Here is a 12,339-nt window from a genome sequence, read left to right on the forward strand (position 1 = left end):
CTGCTGAAATGGCCGGGACCTTGTCTCAGCTCCTCAGCACAAAACCAGAATGAGTGGTTGCATACCAGCTCCTTTTATACCCGTAGGTCTGGGGGAGTGGCATGAAAATTCCAAAGATCAGAGGTGTTTGGGGCTCCCAAGGGTGACCCCTAGTGTCACTACATCGACACAACGTCTCGTTGCCTCCATCAGGGAAGTATACAACAGTAACTGAGACATTATCGCATGAACACAATGCTACTGTGAACAAAGCTTCTCTTAGAATATAAGTCATTATTAAGTAAAACATCTTGATGTCTATTTCAAGTTTATTGCGCTCTGAGTAGTTTATCAACCAAATCTTTCATGTACTTTCAGAAGAATTGAAACTACTTTTATAATTTGTTAAAGTCCTTAAGTGTTACCATATCAATATCCATTGGTAAACATATCTGCAACATGCACATTAAGATGGAATCAGACACTAAAATCTCCATTGAATGACATTAGAATGGTTCATTCCAATCAAAAGCTTATTTCCAGGAATTCATCTGTGTAACCATCAGGCGTAATTCATTCTCCTCACTAATCATTAAACTTGACTTGACTTGATCAGCAGGTGTTGAGATGTCCACAGGCTTAAAGCATTGAGCCCTGCCTGCTCTGACACGCTCATTGGGTGACTGCAAAACAATGGCAGTTAACCAAAACTTAACAGGAGCTTTAAAAAGCTAGTTTTGTGGCTCTGTGTGAGCAATTGACAACTATAGAAATATAAGGAAGTATAATTTGAGGTGCTACCACTAGGCTTTAACAAAAAAAAAAAAAACAGCAGCAACAGTAAATATATTAAATAAGCAATGTTTCAGTCATTAAAAATTGTGAACTACAGAACAAATATGTATAATTTGAGGTGTTACTTCGATGGCACTTTGGTGATTTTATATTTTAATACATTTTACTTATTTAAAACTTAACTCGCATTGTCTTTTTAAATAAATTATTTTTGAATAACATAATTTTTTTATCAGTTAACCAATAACTGAGTTTTACTGCAGCATTTTAAGCTATTTCTTTTTAAATGACTAACATTTCTTACAATGAACCTTGACATTATTTTCAATAGCCCACCTTACACCTTTTAGTTTGTTAAGGTTTTGTAAAGACATATTTGTAAATATCTATTTTGTAATAGTTTGTTTGTGAATTTACATCAGTAATTCTGATTTAAATGTTTCAAAAGACAGAAATAAGAAAGAGATAAAACAATATTTACACCCAGTCTGTAATAATTGTTTCAATGTGTTGTGCAGAAAACACAAAAACAGTTTTCTGTTTATAGTCAGTCAGGTGTACATAAAACTAAGGCTTTTTCGTCTGTAAGCTTGTTAACTTTCTAAGACACCATACAACATCAGCACATTCCAAAGATAAAACTACTACTAAAATACATGTTTTGAACAAGATAAGGAAAATGCGAGATTCCTTCTAAGAATGTGTCTGTACATGTGATGTAGTGCCATACAATCTGACATGGTACTTAAGAACTGAAACTTGTCTTTCAGTATACAAAACAATGCAGACAAGTAAGCATATGGAAAATAGCACATCTATATTGAACTATTTGTGCATTTCCTTTGACTATGTCCAAACAATTCAGTATTTTTTTATGTTAAGTGTTAGTTAATTGTATACCTTGAAGTACTTGTACTTCATTGAATACCTTCTCAGAATGTATTTAAAATAGTTGAAGGAAAAGATGTAATACAGTGTTATATCTCTGACATTGCACATACTGAAACTTACCTTTCTTAAAGACAAATACTATTGAAGTATGGCAAAGCTAGTAATCTGTCTCTATCTGCAATATCATTTTGCTAATTCCAAAAAAATCAGTACTTTTTAATTGTAAAGTATAATATTAAAGTCTAGGCCATTTGTGTGTCAATAGTTTCAGGACTTACTTAGGTTGAAATCATCATGTCGCGTCTCTTAGCATTGTTATTCCTTGTTTAATAAGTACAGCTAAAGTTGTTCATTCGCCAAAGGGAATTTTTATTCACTGAACAGACCCGAATGTTTCTGAACATGAGAAGTGTTGAGAAGCTGATGGAGGGCGGAGATTTGAGTTCTCACATGCAAATAATTGCATCTCACTGGCTAGAGGCACTAAACCTGTCTGACATCGAAAGGACACACCTATGTCTCTCCCACTCTATCCTTTGAGAAAGTTCATAGTTCACTCAGATAAAGTTGACAGTTTCTGTTTCAAACAGATTCTACAGAATTTGCTCCATTCTGTTAAAGACAATGTTTTGTAATTGTGACAAGTACTGTACAATGTTTCAACAACATCCTGACAAGGCTTTCTTAGTTCTTGTATAACAAGTCTTTCACAATGTGCAGGAAGGCATTCTAATATCAGTGTCTTCTATCATGAATGAATGTGTTTTATTTCCCAGATAGCACAAGCACATCACCGAGATGTCTGTTTCATCTAAAAAGCATCACACTTTAATTAACATCAACTAAACATTTTAAAAAGATCAGATTTACAATCTTTCTAAATTATAAATGTAGTAGTAGTAGTAGTAGTAGTCCTTTATTGTCACATAGTAAACCAGTGAAATTGGCCATCGACCTGTCCATACAAACATACATATGACAAGGGGATAGACAGGACAGGAAGACAGGGAATTAGAAGAAATACAGCATGACATGAGGAGAGGAGAGGAGAAAAAAAAGGCAGCCCCCAGACTATGCTCCTTAAGAAGTACAGTGTGGGAACAGGGAAAAAACACCTCAGCAACATTAGCACATAATCAGTACACTCTACAACATGAACAAGACTTGCAACAGGGGAGGGATTGGGGGTGGAGGTGGCCCAGCACAGGCAAGCAGCCATCCGGACCTGCAGCCATGTTCGGCGCTGGTCACAGACCCGCCTGTCAGACTGGGGGTACAAAGCTGCAAGGCGAGGGATAGGGTATCGGGCGGATGATTGCATATCTGTATATATGTGTAAGAGTTCATGTGTGTGTAGGCCTGGAGAGTCGCTATGCCAGCATCTAATCTAGGTGCCTCAGTCAGCAGGGTTGTCATAGCGATACACAGCAAGTTGCCATGGAGACAACCTTGATCAGGTCCCAGACATAGTCAACAATCACCAGGTGTCTGGGGAGTCGGGAAGGAACGCGAGAGTGGCTCACTGCAGTGCTCTTCCGGGGAGTTGTTGTTCCAACAGCGGCCTTGGCCAAGGCCAGTGCTGGTTGAGGGTGGCCGAAACAGATAAGATTGGGATTGTTTGGTCTTAAGGAGAGTAGCCGCATTCTAATTTACACGGCTATTCTCCTGGTCCATTTTGGTCTCTGAAACGATCCATTTGCCTTTGCAAAGCTGTGAGCTTCTCCATGATGTTATCCGTATTTTGGTTCATAGACCCAGTCTGAGTGCAGACAGCTCTGCCCACTGTTTCAATCATGACGGGCAGCCTTGTGAGGCTTTGGACAGCTGTCACCGTCTTCTTAACTCCTCGATAAACCAGGGCAATGCCTAATCCAATCAGCAGAAGACCTGTTATCATGGTACCGAATAGGTAGATATCTTCAACGCCCTCCACGGAAAGAGCCGCCAGACACACGACCCGCCACCTCTCCCACGCGTCCATCGTGTAGCCAGCTGCGAACGTTCCGTCAGGGCAGACAGGTTCCCCCGAACCCAAGCTTCTCGTCGAGAAGATGGTGTCAATTGCGTTGAGAGACCAGTTGATCAAATCCATGATGACTTAGTTTGAAGAGCAGTGCTGAGAGAGTCTCTCAAGTACAAGACAGTAGACTAGATATGACGAGAGGAGCAAAGCAGGGAAGATAAGGGTAGGGAGAGGGTGAGAAAATGCGACCGCCTTCGTTGAGAGCCAAGAGAGAAATGTCTCAAAGACATCTGCTGAATGTCTTAATGACATATGAGACCAGGGGCGGATTTAGGCATGGGCGACATCTCCAAAGTTTACTTCTGGAAGACAATTTTTTTTAGGTTGTTTGATCACCTGACATTTCCTTTCTGATGTCAACAAGACATTCAGCAGATGTCTTTGAGATGTTTATGATTTAGAATGTATGTAAATCTGATCTTTTTAAGATGTTTAGCAGATGTCGCCCATGCCTAAGTTAGAATACGATGCTTTCCGGATGAAACAGTCTTCAACAGACATCTCGAAGATGTACGTGTGCTATCTGTCTTTGGATTTTGGTTAGAATACGATGCTTTCCGGATAAAACAGTCTTCAACAGACATCTCGAAGATGTACGTGTGCTATCTGTCTTTGGATTAACAATGTTTATACCAAGGCCTCTTAAGATAAAGAAGACTATTAAACAGAGATGTTTTACATATGTACTACATTAACTTACCGTTGATTTTGTACAAGGAATATGAACATATTTGGGGTTCATGGGGCTTATTTGTCATTGTTCCCCCATACATGCATGATGAAACTGAAAATGTGCTGCTCCTTTTGATTATGGTGATATGTAATTCATTGGCATCTGACCTGAATAGATTTACTGCAGTAAATTAAGGGTGAACAGGGCAGTGAGTGGGTGGAGCGCAAGACAGCATTTGATTGTGTGAGCGTTGGAGTGTAGGGTATAAATGAGTGACTAGATGTGAGTGAGGGAATTAATTAGAGTCTGATGCTGTATCCAAAATCACTCACTTGTTCACTCATTCATTATTGCCTACAGTATAGTGAATGCTACATGCATGATTCATAGCCTTTTCATGCATCCATAATGTTTATTTAAATCATTTAAATAAACATTATTTGTTATTATAAATTATCATTTCCCCTGTGTACTATCATTTGAGTTACCAATAATGTTGCCTCAGTAAATTAGTTAGTCAAGAAACAAGAACAGTTTACATTAAGTTTATGGCTAAAATTAAATGACTAATAATTACCATGTAAATAATACTTTTTATTATTATTAATTTTCTTATATTTGTATTAATAGAAAACAAGCGATTGATAGTACCTTCTCCTGTCACTGCTGGTTAGGACAAAAACTCAGATTACCATAGAAAATATACCTTTTATCTTGCATAATTTGCCGTCAGTTTAGGACATGGTGTGACTGTGGCTGCCTGTAGCCTCCCCTATGTTTCCGAAAAATAAGGCTGAGCATAGAAATGCATAAATTCTTCAACTACAAACTCTTCAGACATGTTTAGTAAGTTCTGTTCTCTGTTTTGTTTGCAGCTGTGTTGTGTTCTGTTGTCACTATCACTGTGGAGGACCATAGATAGTTTTTGCTTGAATGCCCCAATGTCACGAGGGGGATGCGTGAACTGTTGCTCTCGTGCCCTATCATGAACAAGCACAGGAGATCAACAGTCAGTGAACATTTTCACTAAATAATACATTCGATTTCAGTTTGTTTCTCACCAAACCTTATCACATGCTTTCATAACAATCATACAGTAATTTATTAGACTTTTGAATTATACTTTTGCATTTTTTTTAAACTTGAAGTAGTCATGATAAACTGCCAATGTATGACATCCAGGGCTTGACATTAACACCCGCCAACCTGCCAAATGCGGGTAGAAATCGGCAGTGGCGGGTAACTCCGTCACTCTTATTAGCTACTTTGGCAGGTTGCCGAAGCCAATGCAAAGTTAATTGTATTCATCTAGCATCCAATGTTTTATAAGCAGTAAATATGCTTCTCAAATCTGACACATGCATCTTAGCAGTCGATTCATATAAAATTTTACAAAGACATTTCTAGTAAAATGCTCTATATGGAGGAAGTCGAACCTCTCAAACTGTTAGATAGCCCTGACATTATAAACAGCACTGGCAAGGTAAAGAGTGCGCACACATGGACCTTGTGCTTCAGCACCTCAACCGACTGGGGCTTCAGGTCAAATGGGAAAATAGCAAGGTCTCCCCTGCACAGAGCATCTCTTTATGACAGATATGACTATTTAAGACAGATCTCTATACTCGCCTTATGAGCGAGTGTGCTCAGTCGGTGCTGGCCTGCCTGAAAACCTTCAGGCAGAAGGTTGCGTTGCCATTGAAACAATTTCAGAGGCTCCTGGGATATTTGGCATCCTCAGTGGTGGTACACCCCCTTGGATCAATGCATATGATACCGCTCCAGCACTGGCAACAGACTCGAGTCCTGATGTGGGCATGGTGCCACGGCACCCAGCGTGTGACTATCAGACTATCTGATGGTTGCGCCGTACTGGACTTGGCTTTCAGACCTGATGCTCCTGGCTGTAGCCCCTCCCTAACCTCCACGTCTGGCTCCTGGAAGGGACGTGGAGGACCTAGCAGGCCTTCCACCAGTGGTTATAGACACGATCACTCAGAACAGAGCCCCCTCTACGAGGCGGCTGTATGCTCTGAAGTAGCATCTCTTTGAAAATTGGTGTTCTTCCTGTGGGGTAGATCCACAGAGATGCGTGGTCGGGTCTGTGTTGTCCTTCCTACAGGAGGGTCTGGAGAGACGGCTGTCTCCCTCCACCCTGAAAGTGTACGTGGCTGCTATAGCAGCATATCACGATAAGCTGGATGGGAGACCCTCACAACAGCATGACCTGATCACCAGGTTCCTCAAGGGCACGAGGAGATTGAATCCTCCTAAATCGTGCCTGATTTCCTCTTGGGATCTCTCTGTGGTGCTACCAGCCTTACAGAGAGCCCCCTTTGAGTACCTGGAGTAGACCAATCTCAGTACTTTGTCTCTGAAGATGGACCTCCTGGTGGCGCTCACTTCTATCAAGAGGGTTGGGGACCTTCAGGCATTCTCTGTCACCAGTGAATGCCTGGAGTTCGGGCCGGCGCACTCTCACGTGATCTTGAGACCCTGGCCTGGTTAAACATGATTCCACCATTAGGTTAAACATGATTCCAGGTTGATTTTAACCAAAGCATATTCTCAATGCTTGATTAACAGTAAGAGAGTGTTTTTTTCCTTTTTGCTCTGGTGTGCAGACTTAAGTACACTAATTAGACAAGTTCAGTGCCTATTGATTTTAAACCATTTGAAAATCAAGACGCCCCAAAGAGGCTATTTAACGCACGACATGGAAATGTGAACCAGCCTGTGCAGAGCGCATATACAGGCAGTGAAAGTTTTATAATTTTTGATTTACTGTAATATGAGGTTTTGTCATTTTAAGATCTATGTATTGTGCTTGTTAAAATTTTGTTGTATTGAAGGTATTGTTACTGACATACCTTCTTCATTCTGATAAACTAATGCTAATTAAATTCTGATTGGTTTGAACTTGCTGCTAATTTGATTATGGATGGTAATTCCTAAACGTGCTAGCTGATTTTAAGTATCCATCTTAGGGAGTGAGTAGGGGTACTCTGAACAAATTGACTGGCGCGTGGATTAAAATCGACATGGTGTGTGGATTGTTAAAAAAAAAAGATTAGAAATGAGGCTTATAGATTCTATATTTAGAAATAAGGCTTGCATAATAAAACCTCTGTCCCTCTGATGTAGAAAAGATGTACCCAGTGAGAGAAAATAGAAAACTCCCACTCAAGGCATTCGTAACGATTCGTCTAATGAACTTGAGTACAAACAGCAGTTAAAAGTCAAAGTGCGAAATGTCAATGAATGCACTTTGGGCTCACTGATCGAAGTTAATTTACATTTGAAGCCAGAATTGCAGCCTGCCTTTTTGCTTTTGTACCCTGATATAATTAACATTAAGCCTTTCTTTCTTCTTCTTCTTCTTTTTTCATCACAAAAAAACATTCGGGGCAATTGACAAAAGATCCGGGGCTTCAGCACTATCAGTAAGGTTCTAGCTACGTCACTGGTTTGGAGTAGCTTGTAGTGTAGCTAACTACTTTTTTAAAAAGTAGCTTGACTGCAGTTTAAGTGTGGATGATCACTTAGACTTATTTAACCCCACTTGCTTCAGAATTTTTTATTCTATTGCTCCCCTAAAACCAAATATTCCAAAGCCCAAAGTGTAATATTTTCCTTATGTAATATTAATCTTCTTAGATCTTAGCGCAGCTTTTGGCATGATCGATCACAATATTTTCATCTCTTGCCTTGAACATTTTAATTTGCCCCTGTGACACTCAAAGCAAAACACACTCAAATCAGTGTTGAGCTGTCTAAGAGACATAAAATCATGGATGTCTAATCATTTCCTTAAATTAACAAAGACAAAACTGAGATTATTCTCTTTGGTCAAAATAACAACACCATCACTCTACACCTAAATTCCAGTAAACTGTCCACATACACTAAAACAAATGTGAGAAACGTGGGTTTTGACTTTGACAACAATCTCAAAATGGATAAACAGATACATTCGGTTGTTAGATCAAGCTTATTAAATGAACGCCTCTTATCTAAAGTGAAACCTTTTCTGCCTCCATCAGACTTAGAAAGAGTTATACATGCGTTCATCACATCTCGACTTGACTACTGCAACACTTTATATTACGGAATAAACTCTTCTGCACTAACACGCTTACAAATGGTACAAAACGCAGCAGCCAGACTCTTGAGCCAGAGCATGTCAAGGAACACAAATCAATAACACCTGTACTTATCTCCCTACGCTAGCTGCCTGTATTCTTTAGAATTTATTTCAAAATTGTCATTCTAGTATACAAATTGTTGAAAAATCTGGCACCTCTATGTCTCACCAACTTACTGACGCCATACAATCCCCCAAGGGCCCTGAGGTCAGAAAAACAAAAACTGCTTATCACACTGAAGACCAGACTCAAGCAAAAAGGTTACCGGGCTTTTAAGGTAGCATGCCCCAAATTATGGAATGCACTACCTCTGCATATTAGAAAGCTTCCAGCTTTCAAATCCATGTTAAAAACCCACTACTTCTCAAAGGCTCAAATAAAATTATATCAATTCACTTTATTGTCACTCAACCATGTACACAATTGCAACAGTGGGTGAAAGTTTTGGGTGCAGTTCCAGCAACATAGCAGTTATGACAGTTATGAGACATATACCAATCTATAATAAACATCAGATATACACAACACAATTTACATATCTGATATACACATAATTACTAAACAAAATATACAAAGAATAATATACAATGTACAGAATACAATACAAACAATATAGAATACACAGTATACAATAAAAATAATATATATAATTGTGCAGTAAGGTTGTATAGTGTTGTATTGACATTCAGGCTGTCGACTCATAGTCAGTTGCCAGTGTGTTGTTAAGGGAAATATAATTATGTCAGTCCAGTGTGAGATTAATAAAAGTGCAGTGCTGATATATGTTGATCATGAGCAATCAAGGGTTCAAAATTCTGATTGCTTGGGGGAAGAAGCTGTCATGAAGTCGGCTGGTGCGGGTCCCGCCTGCATGATAGTAGCAGTGAGAGCAGCCCATGGCCCATCCTGGAAGTCCAGGATCCAGCTGCACAGTGAGCGGTTTCAGCCCAGAGCCCGGAGTTCCTTATAAAGTTTGGAAGGCACTATGGTTTTGAATGCTGAGCTGTAGTCTACAAACTGCATTCTCACATATGTGTTCCTTTTTCCAAGTTAGAAAGAGCAGTGTGTATTGTAACTGCAATTGCATCATTGGTGGAGCAGTTGCTTCTATATGTCGTCTGAATTATTTTTCTGCTTAAAACATATGCTTTTAACCCACACTTAAACACACTCAGGTTTACACTGGTGTCTAAACTCTCTTCTTGTTTAAAACATATGTTCCTGTGGCCGAATCTCAGCAGTGCTGATGTAGGGCCATATCGTATAATATTGCATAATATACTGTATATAATTCTTTTTTTATAGAGCAATGTTAATCGAGCCAGGCAAAAGGTTTTGTAAATAAATCTGTAATAACACAATCTCTTATAAGTCTATAATACAGTACAGCACAGTTAAGCACATTTAGCAACTGGCTAAATTGGATTTGGAGTAGTCTGTGAGTAGGATGCAGGTTTTTGAGCTGGAATACTGTTCGCTAGAGTGCCGCAACTGTTTGGTGAGTGTATGCTTTACTGATTGCATTGCAAAACAAGAATTTGGCATCAAACACCAAAAAAAAAAAAAAAAACCTGCATCAAAAACCCCCTATTATTACCCACTGCTCCAAAACATATGCATTCTCACTTTGTACACGAAAGTCTGTTCTGTGTCACAAACATGCCAGAGGCGTTTTAAGTGGTAAGGACAAAAGCATATCATTTGAGAGGGTAAAGAATTTGGGTGCATTGTTGAGTCTTTCAGGGCTACACTAGCACATACACAACAGGTTTCTGTCCCTAAAGCTAGTTGTCTCACATGTGAGTAATTCTATCTGCAAGAGAACATCTTAATGCCTTGTTACAGCACATATCACTTCAACAGTGTTTTTGACATAGAAAAATCTTACGCATCTACCTACATGTGATTATTTCACTGTTTGTGGGGTGTTTACACTAGGTTCCCATGGTCCTAAAGGAAAATCTAGAATTTCAATAATAAAATGAATAGCTGAACCAAAAATTTACATTTTGCCATCATTGTTCAGCAACGTGTCAATCCATACCATTATTTCTATTACTTTTTTTTATGGAACATAAAAGGAGCATTTTCAAAGAATATCCTGGCTACTCATTTCCATATACTGAATGTGAGGAACATATACTAGGGCTGTCAAGCTCCAAAATTACAATTAAAATCACCATTAAAGGGGTAATGAGATGAGGAAAAAAAATGTCCTTAATCTTTTGACATATAACAAGTCATTGTATTTAAAAAGATACTGTACATTTCAGAACTGTAAACTTCCTCCTCAATAGACAAAAGGGCATTTATTTAAACCAAGCTGCAAAAATGGCTCATTTGGAATTCTTGGAACTTGTGACGTCACAAGGACCAAATACATCTGCATAAGCAATGCCTATTTTTCTGTCATTGAAAAGGAGAGCGACTGTCATCAGAGATTCATGGAAAGTGGAATCGCACAGGAAACTTTCATGTGCCTGTCTGGATTTAAATGTTTTTCTACACAAACATGCATTAGACAAATGGCTTTGACCGTTATCATACATCTCGTGCCACATTTAAGACACAATGTCAAGACATAACTCTGAAAAGTATCGTGTTTCATTCAGCTGTGCTGTCTTGCTGTTGTGCTATTTTGAATGCGTCCTGAACCGTTTTCACCCATCTTTGCTATTATAATAGTTGGTATTTTGTAAACATGCACTCGATGGAAGTCTTTGAATGGTTTGACGCATTTCTGGAGATGTGTGCCACGTTTTAAAAGCGGCAAAAAACACATCCCATTCTGCTGCTGCCACTGGGAGAAATACATGCAGTTTTGTGTGTAAACAAACAGGAAAAATGTGAGATGTGAAGACCAGCATTTCTGCTTTGGCATGTTGAAGCCGGCTGAAGCACCCAACATCACCGTGGGTTGTCTTACATTTGTTTATTCAGAAGATTTCGGTGTGAATTGCTTGTGAAACATTCACAATGTGATTCAAGCTTTGCAAAGGAACTGTTATTGACAGATGGGGCTGTTCAAATTGGAGTATTGGACAAAAAACTGTAAGTAACAAATTTAATTAATTAATATTTGATATGTCATGACTGTTTGATAGATTACGGTGCTGATTGAGTGAACAGTTTGATACACAAGATGAAATGTGTTGGGTACACATTATGTGTAAACCCTGAAATGTAGTTTTAATGTTGTGTGGAGTTCATTCATTTTCTTCTGATTGCATTTCAGATATGCCTGTATTGGAAGGGCTGCACCATGTTAGTCAATCACAACAGTGGGCATTTACATTGAAATCTTAAAGGGCCAGGCAGCTTAAAACCAAGGATTTCAGACAGAGACAAGGTGGGAAATTATTATATATGATTATTTTATCTGTGCTATTTTGAATATATATATATAAATTATCGCTGCCCCCGACCAAAGATTTTCCTAGTCGACTAGTAGTCGTTAATTTAAGCCATTAGTCGACTAGTCGTACATTTATGATATTAATTTAATTACTTAAATATATATATGTTGGGGGGCATCAGAAAATGGTTTGAATTGCAAGTAACATTGTGAACACTGTCCTATATTACAGAGAAATACTAAACCGTAATAATGAGCCTTTAAAATCAACATTTTACAAGCGCACACACGAAGCGAGCCACAGCAACGCCGACAAAAGCGGTAATGATTCTGAATGTGTCGGAAAAACCAGCAAGAGACTGTCTGAACATTTTGTTAATGTATATAGAGGAATGCACATTCGGGTTGGGCCGACAGACGATGATCTCGGGGATCAATGATGGTCAGAGAGAGATCACCAATAGTGTATACATTTGAC

General features: G+C 38.9%; 1 protein-coding gene across 2 annotated transcripts in view; it reads right to left on the minus strand.

The window, feature by feature from the left end:
• LOC127660464 (protein FAM83B-like) overlaps positions 1-2,088 on the minus strand; it is a 41,573-nt gene extending 39,485 nt beyond the window's left edge. The window contains exon 1 of one of the 2 annotated variants that reach the window (XM_052150715.1): positions 1,944-2,088. The gene's annotated coding sequence lies outside the window, so the exon portion shown is untranslated. The remainder of the gene's footprint in view (positions 1-1,943) is intronic. The other variant, XM_052150717.1, reaches the window with a different exon arrangement.
• Positions 2,089-12,339: the final 10,251 nt, after the last annotated feature.

Source organism: Xyrauchen texanus, chromosome 20, assembly GCF_025860055.1.
Source record: "Xyrauchen texanus isolate HMW12.3.18 chromosome 20, RBS_HiC_50CHRs, whole genome shotgun sequence".
Classification (NCBI taxonomy): domain Eukaryota; kingdom Metazoa; phylum Chordata; class Actinopteri; order Cypriniformes; family Catostomidae; genus Xyrauchen; species Xyrauchen texanus.